Consider the following 11,522-nt stretch of genomic DNA (forward strand, 5'->3'; position numbering starts at 1 on the left):
AAGGATGGCGGAGCCTGGTGGGCTGCCGTCTATGGGGTCGCACAGAGTCAGACACGACTGAAGCGACTTAGCAGCAGTAGCAGCAATATCCAAACATTTTGCATATCTGCTGATATTCTTCTCTTAGGTATTTCTTGGATCTGGTCTGTTCTCTTGATAGCTACCTCTATAGCTTATGTTCAGGAGCTCAGCATCTACAGAAAATAGCCTCTAATGATTCTCTACATATTTAGCTTCATTCTCCTCCACTGCAACCTCCCCATCAATCCTAAATGGCCTAGAGGTAGGGAAAGGGGACAGGTTTTGGTAACAGACTGACTTTGTTTGACTCAGAATATTGAGCTTCTAGTACTGTTCCTTATTTGTAAGATGAGGGCAACAGTATCTCCATTATGAAGTAAATTGTTAGAATTACATATATTGAATAAAAAAAATGCACAATGTAAGAGTAGAGAGTTACGTTTTTTGGGGGGCAAAATGAGAACTGCAGCCCAGGAGACAGCACCTAAGATGGCTCTGAGAGACTGCTCCAAACAAGAAAGGGGTAAGGAAGGTATACATGTGATTTTGGTAAAGGGAGAATACATGCAATCAAGCACACATTTTTTAGTAGAAGGTTTCCACTGGTCTCGGGAAGCTTCTGCTAGTCACAAGAAACAACTGTCACCATGAAGGATGTTAGTGCTTTCCTAGATATGAGGAGATATAAGAGATGGGCTCATAAAATCAGCTCCTGAGAATACCTGACTACCTGAAGACTTGTCCTGATAGTTTTCCTGGAGCACAGAGTGCCTCATTTCTGCTCTCTACCTTGAACTCCTTCAGGGGGTTTTGAAGGTTAGCAGCTGCATCAGCACCTGATTTAATCCTTGTAGATTGCAAGTGCCCATGGCCAGTGCCAATTTGTAGTTGACACACAGTATGATATATGTATTTACAAGTTCAATTTAGGGTGAGTTGATTCTTAAAAATACTCTTCTCCTCTTGCTCTTCGTCTAAAAACGATTAAAAATTTTCAATCACCATGACCTGGAAAACCAGTATGGTTACTCACCTAAAACCAGGCATCCTGGAATGTGAAGTCAAGTGGGCCTTAGGAAGCATTACTACCAACAAAGTTGGTGCAGGTGATGGAATTCCAGGTGAGCTATTAAAAAAAAAATGCTGCTGCTAAAGTGCTGCACTCAATATGTCAGCAAATTTGGAAAACTCAGCAGTGGCCACAGGACTGGAAAAGGTCACTTTTCATTCAAATGCCAAAGGAAGGCAATGGCAAAGAATTCAAACCATCGTACAAGTGTGCTCATTTCACATGCTAACAAGGTAATGTTCAAAATCCTTCAACCTAGTCTTCAACAGTATGTGAACTGAGAACTTTTAGATGTACAAGCTGGGTTTCAAATAGGCAGAAGAATCAGAGATCAAACTGTGAACATTTACTGGATCATGAAGAAAGCAAGGGGGTTCCAGAGAAACATCTACTTCTGCTTCATTGACTATGCTAAAGTCTTTGACTGTGTGGATCACAACAAACTGTGGAAAATTCTTAAAGAGATGGAAATATCAGAGCACCTTATCTGCCTTCTGAGAAACCTGTATGCAGGTCAAGAAGCAACAGTTAGAACTGGACATGGAACAACGGACTGGTTCAAAATTGAGAAAGGAATACGTCAAGGTTCTATACTGTTGCCCTGCTTATTTAACTTATATACAGAGTACATCATGAGAAATGCTGGGTTGAAGAAATAATAAACTAGAATCAAGATTGCCAGGAGAAATATCAACATTCTCAGATATGCAGATAATACCACTCTAATGGGAAAAGCGAAGAAGAACTGAAGAGCCTCTTGATGAGGGTCAAAGAGGAGAGTGAAAAAGTTGGCTTAAAACTCAACATTCAAAAAGCTAAGATCATGGCATCCAGTCCCATCAGTTCATGGCAAATAGATGGGGAAAAAGTGGAATCAGTGACAGATTTTCTTTTCTTAGGCTCCAAAATCACAGCGGATGGTGACTACAGCCATGAAATTAAAAGACGCTTGCTCTTTGGAAGGAAAATTATGACAAACCTAGACAACATATTAAAAAACAGAAGCATCACTTTGCTGACAAAAGTATGTACAGTCAAAGATATGGTTTTTCCAGTAGCCATGTACAAATGTGAGACCTGGACCACAAAGAAGGGTGAGTGCTGAAGAATTCCCATGCTTTTGAACTGTGGTGCTGGAGAAGACTCTCGAGAGTCCCTTGGACTGCAAGGAGATCCAACCAGTCCATCCTAAAGGAAATCAGTCCTGAATATTCATTGGAAGGACTGATGCTGAAGCTGAAGCTCTAATACTTTGGCCAACTGATGTGAAGAGCTGACTCTTTGGAAAAGACCCTGATGCTGGGAAAGACTGAAAGCAAAAGGAGAAAGAGGGTGACAGAAGATGAGATGGTTAGATAGCATTACTGTCTCAATGGACATGAGTTTGAGCAAACTCCAGGAGAAAGTGAAGGACAGGCAAATCTGGCGTGCTGTAGTTCATGTGGTCACAAAGAGTCAAAGACGACTTAGCGACTGAACAACAACGATTCACCATAAAAATAAATTCAAACTCTTACCATCAAATATAACCCATGTCTTGATCTGTGAGATGCGTGCATGCATGCTCAGTTGCTTCTGTTGTGTCTGACTCTATGCAACCCCATAGACTGTAGCCTGCCAGGCTCCTCTGTCCTTGGGATTCTCCAGGCAAAAATACTGGAGTGGGGTGCCTTGCCCTTCTCCTGGGGATCTTCTCAACCCAGGTATTGCACATGTGCTTCTTATAACTCCAGCACTGGCAGACGGGTTCTTTACTGCTAGCACCACCTGGGACACCTGGATCTGTGAGATATCCAGTCTCATTTTCCCCATGCTTCTGACATTTTTTCAATGGTAGAATTCCACATTAATATATATATTTATATAAGTGAGATAGAGATACTGGAGGACAGGGAAGCTTGGCGTGCTGCAGTCTATGGGGTTGCAAAGAGTTGAACACGACTTAGTGACTGAACAACAACAAGAATTATTAAAATTCACTTCTACTACTGCAATGTAAAACATATAGGGAATAAATCTATTAATACTAAATTAACAGTAGTAGAAATAAATATGGACTCATTGGATAGTTTTACTAAAATTTCCAATAAGTACTCGATAGTTGACCTCTGCATGAAACATCACAGAGGCCACAGAGAAAATGAGTTTTAAAATGTGTAAAGATCATAGGGGAGGAAAAATAATTTTCCCTCTATCCTTCTAGGCTGAGGCCCCCTATAACAAGAGACATTTTAAAAGGAGAATAAGAAATAAAAGGTTAATAACACATATATCTCCTATATACATGGGAGATACCCAGGAAAAATGGAGTAACTCCCCAAATGGCCCAAGTCAACCATTTCAATACCATTTCAAATTAAAGACAAAAAACTGTTGGTTGGGTAGGAAGTCTGTTTTGGGAGGTGACCAGAAAAGGCACAGCAAACAAGGATAAAGTTGTGGTGCAGATTTAAATTGCTGCTTTCTCCATTGCTAAGTGTTTTGAAAGATTTAATCACTTTCCTCTCCCTGGTAGAGAGGGGAAGACAAGTTTACAAATAGTGATTTTCCCTATACATATATGTAAATGTGTCTTATAAAAGGGTAATTTTTACTTGATTTTCAGAATTTCTCGTGTGCTATTTCTTGAAAATAATCAGTCTAAGATCATCTTTATGCCAAAGAGGCATATTTCAGAGTGAAATCTTCTGCTCCCCATAAGTTCTTTCATTTATGTAAGAAATACCATGATGGGAATCCAAATTAGAAGAGCGAAGAAAACATGCACTATTTACACTGATGACCAAGTGTATGAAAGAGAGACCTACTGCAGTGGATTATAAAAGCTTTCAGCATTACACAATGCAATTCAAGTATTTGTCATATGGCAAAGCACTGTTTCAAGAAAGCAAACAATAACTTTGTATATAATCCATAGAGACTAATACATACAAATATGTGAGAGTAGCCTATTTTAAAATATACTTTTGTTTTCAGTTCAGTTCAGTTCAGTTGCTCTGTCGTGTCCGACTCTTTGCGACCCCATGAATCACAGCACGCCAGGCCTCCCTGTCCATCCCCAACTCCCGGAGTTCACTCAGACTCACGTCCATCGAGTCTGTGATGCCATCCAGCCATCTCATCCTCTGTCGGCCCCTTCTCCTCCTGCCCCCAATCCCTCCCAGCATCAGAGTCTTTTCCAATGAGTCAACTCTTTGCATGAGGTGGCCAAAGTACTGGAGTTTCAGCTTTAGCATCATTCTTTCCAAAGAAATCCCAGGGCTGATCTCCTTCAGAATGGACTGGTTGGATCTCCCTGCAGTCCAAGGGACTCTCAAGAGTCTTCTCCAACACCGCAGTTCAAAAGCATCAATTCTTCGTTTAGAGATAATCAAGAGTTTATATCCATTTAGTGTCCCTGATGGCTCAGCAGGTCAAAGAATCCATCTGCAAGCAGGAAGGAGATAGAGGAGACTCAGGTTTGATCCCTGGGTCGGGATGAGCCCTTGGAGAAGGAAATGGCAACCCACTCCAGTCTTCTTGTCTGAAAAACTCCATGGAGGCAGGAGCCTGGAGGGCTACAATCCATGGGGTCACAGAGTCAGACACAACTGAGTGACTAAGCACAGTGCATAAATAGGTGTTTTTGTTTTTGTTTGCATTTCATTGTCATGACTAGAAGGAAGAATAAATAACATTTCTTCTGTGAAGTAAGGTCCATAGTTAACAAACATTTACTAATGTGCATCTCAGGGGATCTTTTGAAAAAATAATGTTAAGGCTGACTAATGATCATAATAGGCTGCTGTCTCTCCATTTCTGTGATGTTCCCTCTTACAGAGCTCTGTAAAAGGTGAGTTAGATATTCACTTGCTTCAGTATGGATACTGAATCAACAAAAGAAGAACCTCTAGGCCCTTGAGATTTCCTTTCAATCTAAGAGGACCAACTCTAACTCCTAACTCTGATTAATAATTCTCCCTCTGCCTTTAGTGCCCTGTTGATATACTACTCATGTTGACCCAGAATAACTTTTCCTACTACTTTCCTTTTGCATTCAATGCATATAATTAAGTCAAGTGATTCTTTGGTTACAACATTTTGGGAGCCATTAGACATTATAGAACCTACCCAAAGAACTAGTGAACTTAAATGCAGCTAGAAATCCACAAGGGTAAATTTATTACTTTACTTGGCTTTATAAATAGCTGTATTTCTATTAGCATTAATAGTGAGTATATTGTCAATTAGTAGTAATTTATCAAAGCTTGATCATTTAGTTTGGGGCTATCTTGATGGGGGATGACTGAGACATTTCCCCTTCATTGCTAGTTGTCACTTGCTTACTGTATTGGATTTAGGGAAACAGTACATCTTACCAGAGTATCAACCTTCAAACTAGCAGAGGTAATGAAGCTTCTAATGGGAGTTTCAGGTCAGAAGCATCAGAACTACTGCACATGGTTGTACATTGTTGCCATGCACATTGTCACTTGGCTATTAAAAGAATGCATGAATCTCAGTAGAAATCAGAGATACTTGAGTTTTAAAAACTAGGGGATGTCATATTTCATCTATCACTTGCAAAAGTAAAAACAACTGTTAACAATCCACTATCAGAGAGGGCATGGGAAAATGCATATTCTAATTCATATTGGTGTAACATTGTGGAGGGCAATTTGAATAAACCAATTGAAACTTAAAATGTAAGTATCCTTGTATTCATTAATTCTATTCCAGCTGAGTAAAGAATATTTATGACCCCTTTTTCTAACACTTAGAGCAAATATTATATGCCATAATCTGTCCAAAGTGCTTCGCTTGTTTTCATTCACCTACCTATCACAATGAACCTATAAGTTAGTATGAATATCATTCCCATTTTATGTTTCAAAAACATTCTTTAAGGATACTAAAGGGACCTGAATTAGATACTGAAATAAAAAAGGCCGTTAGTGAAAAACTGGTGAAATGAGAATAAAGTCTAGAGTTAAGAATATTGTATCAGGGTCAATTTCTTACTCTTTATAAATATATCATGATTATGTATGATGTCAGTATTAGAGGAAGCTGGATGAAGGATATATATGAACTCTGTATATTCTATCTTTTCAACTTTTTTTTTGTAAATCTACATTCATTTTTTAAATAAAATTTTAAAAAAATTCTTGATATCCCAGAACTAGTATGTGGCCGACCTACTTGGAACAGTGGGAGAAAAAATCCATGGAGAGTCATGATCCTTTAGATACCTAAAGGCAGGTAAAGGGAGCTATAAGTTAAGGGAGACATAAGTTGAAAATAATAAATTCTGTTATTTGCATTTGACCAACCATCTGATTGTTGTTGTTTAATCACTAAGTTGTGTCCGACTTGTTTTGTGGCTCCATGGACTGTAGCCCACCAGGATCCTCTCTCCATGGGATTTCCCAGGCAAAAATATTGGAGTGGGTTGCCATTCCCTTCTCCAGGGGATCTTCCCAATCAGGGATCAAACCTGAGTCTCTAGGATTGGCAGGCGGATTGTTTACCGCTGAGCCACCAGGGAAGCCCCAACCATCTGATTACTGTCTCCGAACACTACGTGACAATTTTACTCTCTATGTAAAAGAAGCTCTGAAGGCCATAAAAACAAACGAGACAGTACTTATATTCAGGTAAACCATTAGGCTAGTCAGACATGTAAACAATTAGCTACAATGTAAATTTCTATGGAGCAAATACTTCAGTATACTTTAATAATGTTATACTAGAGTCTGTTGTTTTAACAACTGTGTTATCTTTGTTCAGTATTCATAATTAGAAACTCAAATTATTATCAACAAGAAAATAATTAAGTTAGACTATTGTCCATATGAAGCATGAAATATTCTATGCCAATTAAAAAGGGGTATCTTTAAGATACTCTGGGAACGGGAAAAATGGAATTTGGAGAATGGTATATATTGTGAGCCAATGAGTCTGTGGTGAACAGAATGTCTAATATGTTCTAAGAAGCTATCTTGCTGTAATTTCCAGATTCTGTGAATATGATTTTTTTTCTTTATATACTCCTATATTTTACTTTTTTGTATAATGGGGATGAATTATTACATTAGCTTAGTATTTAATAAGCAATTTTAAAGTATAAAGGCATTTATAGAGACCTAATTGTTCAGAAGGTTGGAATATTCCCATTCAGATTCTCCCTATATTTTATGAATGATTAACTGGGCAAGGCAGTACTAGGCACTAGGTATACAGTAGTTGATTAGATATTATCCCCAGCCTGTCGGAGGTCAGAGTCTGGTGGAGGATATAAAGTAAAGCCAAGTTTGTCAAGTTCTTTTTGTTAAACAGCTAAGTGAAAGGTGCTAAGCAGATTGCAAAGTCACTTCAGAGACAAGGCAGGAGAAATTGACCAGAGAAGAGTTCAAGAATTCATTGTAAGGAATGTTTCCAAGTTTTAATTTTATTCTGGGGACAATGGGATGCTTGTGAAACATTAAAATAGGCAACGGCTTAATCTTACTCTCTTTTTCCTTACTCATTGTTATGAAATAGTACTCGCTCTGGCTATCACACATACAATACATTGGAGAAGGGAATGGGAAACAGGTATTTGCTTCTTAAGAATGTATTGCACATGTGTTGATATTCCCTTGTCTGTATATTCATTATAGTTCACATTTTAAAAATACAATAAAAAGTTCTAAAATAAGCTAGCAGAAGTAGGGATGAGGTGACAAATGTTGAAGATATTTAGGAGGTAGTATCAACAATTCTTATTGATCTTGATGTAGGAGTGAGAAAATGGGAGAGAGACAGCAAGAATGACACCAAAGTTTCCAGAGATGGTAGTGCCAATTACCAAGAGGATACAAGAGGAAGAGCAGTCTTACAGGGAGAGATTGATGACACCCATTCTGGGCTTACTGGATTTGAAGTATTTCTGAGACATCCAAATGCAGATGTTAGACAGACAGCTGAGTTCTAGAGTTCAGGGGAGCAACTGGGATTTTATATCATTTTCCTCCCTAGCTTTACTGAAGTGTAATTAGTACACAAAAACTGCACATAGTTAATATACACACTTTAGTGAGTCTAACATATGTATTGTACACACTTGTGTTACCATCACCACAATCAAGGTAATAAACACTGGATTTTATGTCTTATGAAGGCTGTTAACACTGACATAACAGAAAATATGACTAATAGTGGCTTGTAAGACACAGGTTTATTTTTCTTACATGAAAAACAATTAGAGGTGGCAGCTTCAAGCACTGGTTTAGTGGTTCAAAAATGCTATCAAAATCTTGCTTCTTTTTAGGTTTCTGTTCTCCTATACCTAAATGGCTTGTTTTTTAATGTCTCCTTTAAGACATTTTTAAATGTCTCTTTTAACTAGCTGCCATAGATCCAGACATCACATCTAAGCTCAAAGGATGAATGAAAAGGGAAGGGAAGAGATGGGCCCAAGAAGATTTCCTTATTTTTATCAGAAAGCTCCCTAGCAGACTTCCCTTGCAGTTCATTGTCTTTAAAGTGGGAGATGGCAGGAATAAAGAGATTGATAATAGTAGCTGGGTTAGCGATGCAATAAAATAAGTCCCCCCCCCAAAATTTCATAGATAGCATTTCAATCTATGGCACCAGGTCCAGGAAAAGTGTGTAAAATTCAAAATATTTGCTCTTTTGCACATCTGATAAAGGACTATTATCGAACAACAACAAAAAAAATCCTCTTAAAACTCAGCAAGAAAGTTCACAACACAATCATAAATGGGACATAGATATGAATAGACACCTCATTAAAGAAGATATACAGAGGAGAAATAAGCATATGAAAAGATGTTCCACATCATGCATGATCAGGTAAATACATATTAAAACAACATGATACTACTATCACCTACTAGAATGGCCAAAACCCTGAACATGGACAACAGCAAATACTGGTGAGGCTGTGGAGCAACAGGAACTCTCAATCATTGCTTGTGGGAATGCAAAATGACAGGGTCACTTTGAAAAACACTGGCTGGAAGTTGAATCAATCACTGATGGCCAATGATTTAATCAATCATGGCTGTGTAATGAAGCCTTCATAAAACCCCAAAAGGATAGAGTTCAGAGAGCTTCCTGGTTGGTGAACACCTGAAGAGTAACACGCTGGAGAAAACACGGAATTCTTTCCCTTTTCCCATGTCTTGCCCTATGCACCTCTTCATCTACCTATTGATTTGTATCCTTTAATATTCTTTTATAATAAATAAGTGGTTTAATAAGTTTAATAAGAAAATTAATCAGCCAAGGAGAGGGTTGTGGAAATCTCTCATTTATAGCCAGTTGGCCAGAAGCACAGAAAACAACTTAGACTTGGGACTGGTGTCTGAAGTAGAGGGCAGTCTTGGGGGATTGAGACCTTTACCTGTGGTATCTGGTTGTAGCTCCAAGTAGATGGTATTAGAATTGAGTTGAAATCCTGGACCTGTGCTGGCATCCAAGAACTGCTTGTTGGTGTGAGAAAGCCTGCACACACACACACGTTGAAATTGGGTTCAGGAATTCAAAAGAGGGAGACCGTGCATGTGTGGGGGGGCAGAATATATATGAGAAATCTCTGTATCTTCTCAATTTTGCCATGAACCTAATACTTCTCCAAAGATATAAAGTCTTTTATAAAAAGTCAAATCATAATAAATTATTTGGGAAGCATGAAGTCACTAAGAGAGCATTAATTTGTTCACTCATCAAACTGACAATCAGCACATTTGTTCTAGGCACCCTACCAATCACTGGGGATCCAGCCTGTATTATAATGCAAGGTGACAGGCACCCAAGTGAATGCCTATGCTTGTCCTGCAATGCCCGTAACAGACATTACTAATTAATTCCAGACCTCCTTCCCACTCATGCCAAACATGACTTCAGAATCATTACCAATACAACCCAACAGGTCACGACCACCCATTGATCAGAATGCAGCATATAACCTATTTCTCATCTCTTATCTACTGCATTGTACATATGCCAGATTTTAACCTTACTTAAGTGCGATAAATAAAACAGATTTTTATTTTTAAAAAATCAAAGTTCTTATTTAAATCTAGAAATACACATTTTAACTAAAACACTAATCACATGTGCATTACTATATTATAACAGTTCTTTGTTTCCTGATTTATAGGTTACATGCTAAACATGTACATATTTTTCCTTCCTTTTTATCCACCTCACATATTTAGAGTTGGACACGACGAAGCGACTTAGCTTAGCAGAATGCAAAGTCATCAACATGATTAATGCAGAGCTTAAAAATTTCCCAGAATATATTCTCTCCTTCTTTTATATATTCAAATAGATAAAATCTAAGAATATATTAGGCTTTGAAAATTACTGGAAAATATTTCTCAAATGTGGCTGTCTTTATGTGAAATATAGTGAATGCTGGCATATTTGGTTTTGCATCCATAACTGACATGTGAATTGGTTGTTTTTTATGCATTGGTTTGAGGGATTTAACCCTCAACCTTCTACTAAAACTCACAAGCCAAAAATACAAGTTTTGTCAATCAACACAGGTTATCTGTTTGCCACAGGAATGGTTTTACAAATAAGGAAATCTAGTCAACATTTTAAAAGATTACAGTGAAATGTGACCACCTACCAATAATAAATACCATTTCTGAGCACAGAATCTCTGATAAGCAACTTACATCACATGTAATTGTCATGATGTATTTAATTATCACACTTAATTATCTCAATTGTCACAAAGCAGTCCTGCAAGGGGTCAGCATAACCATTTGAAGATGAAAAACAACTGAAGTTTAGATTCAAGATCAATATACGTATAAGTTGTAGAGCTAGGAAATGAATTCAAACATAGGCTTACACTTGGACTTTCCTGGTGGCTCAGACGGTAAAGCATCTGCCTACAATGTGGGAGACTCAGGTTCAGTCCCTGGGTTGGGAAGATCTCCTGGAGAAGGAAATGGCAACCCACTTCAGCATTCCTGCCTGGAGAATCCCATGGACGGAGAAGCCTGGTAGGTTACAGTCTATGGGGTTGCAAACAGTCGGACACGACTGAGCTACTTCACTTTCACAATTAAATATGTTACTGAGTAAATATACTTCGATGCTTTTCAAATGTTGTAGAGAAATGCATAGTTATGTGTTATGACATGTCCGTCTAGAACAGAATCTATAAAATTTGAGCTGGACATAATGCCTCTCTTCCCTGGTGGCTCAGATGGTAAAGCCTGCAATATGGGAGACCCAGGTTCAATCCCTGGGTCAGAAAGATCCCCTTGGAAAAAGAAATGGCAACCCCCTCTAGTATTCTTGCTTGGGAAATCTCATGGACAGAGGAGCCTGGTGGGCTACAGTCCACGGGATCACAAAAAGTCCCAAAGAGTCACAAAGACATGACTGAGCAACGAACACTAATGTCTCTCAGGTACAGACT

Source organism: Ovis aries, chromosome X, assembly GCF_016772045.2.
Source record: "Ovis aries strain OAR_USU_Benz2616 breed Rambouillet chromosome X, ARS-UI_Ramb_v3.0, whole genome shotgun sequence".
NCBI lineage: Eukaryota > Metazoa > Chordata > Mammalia > Artiodactyla > Bovidae > Ovis > Ovis aries.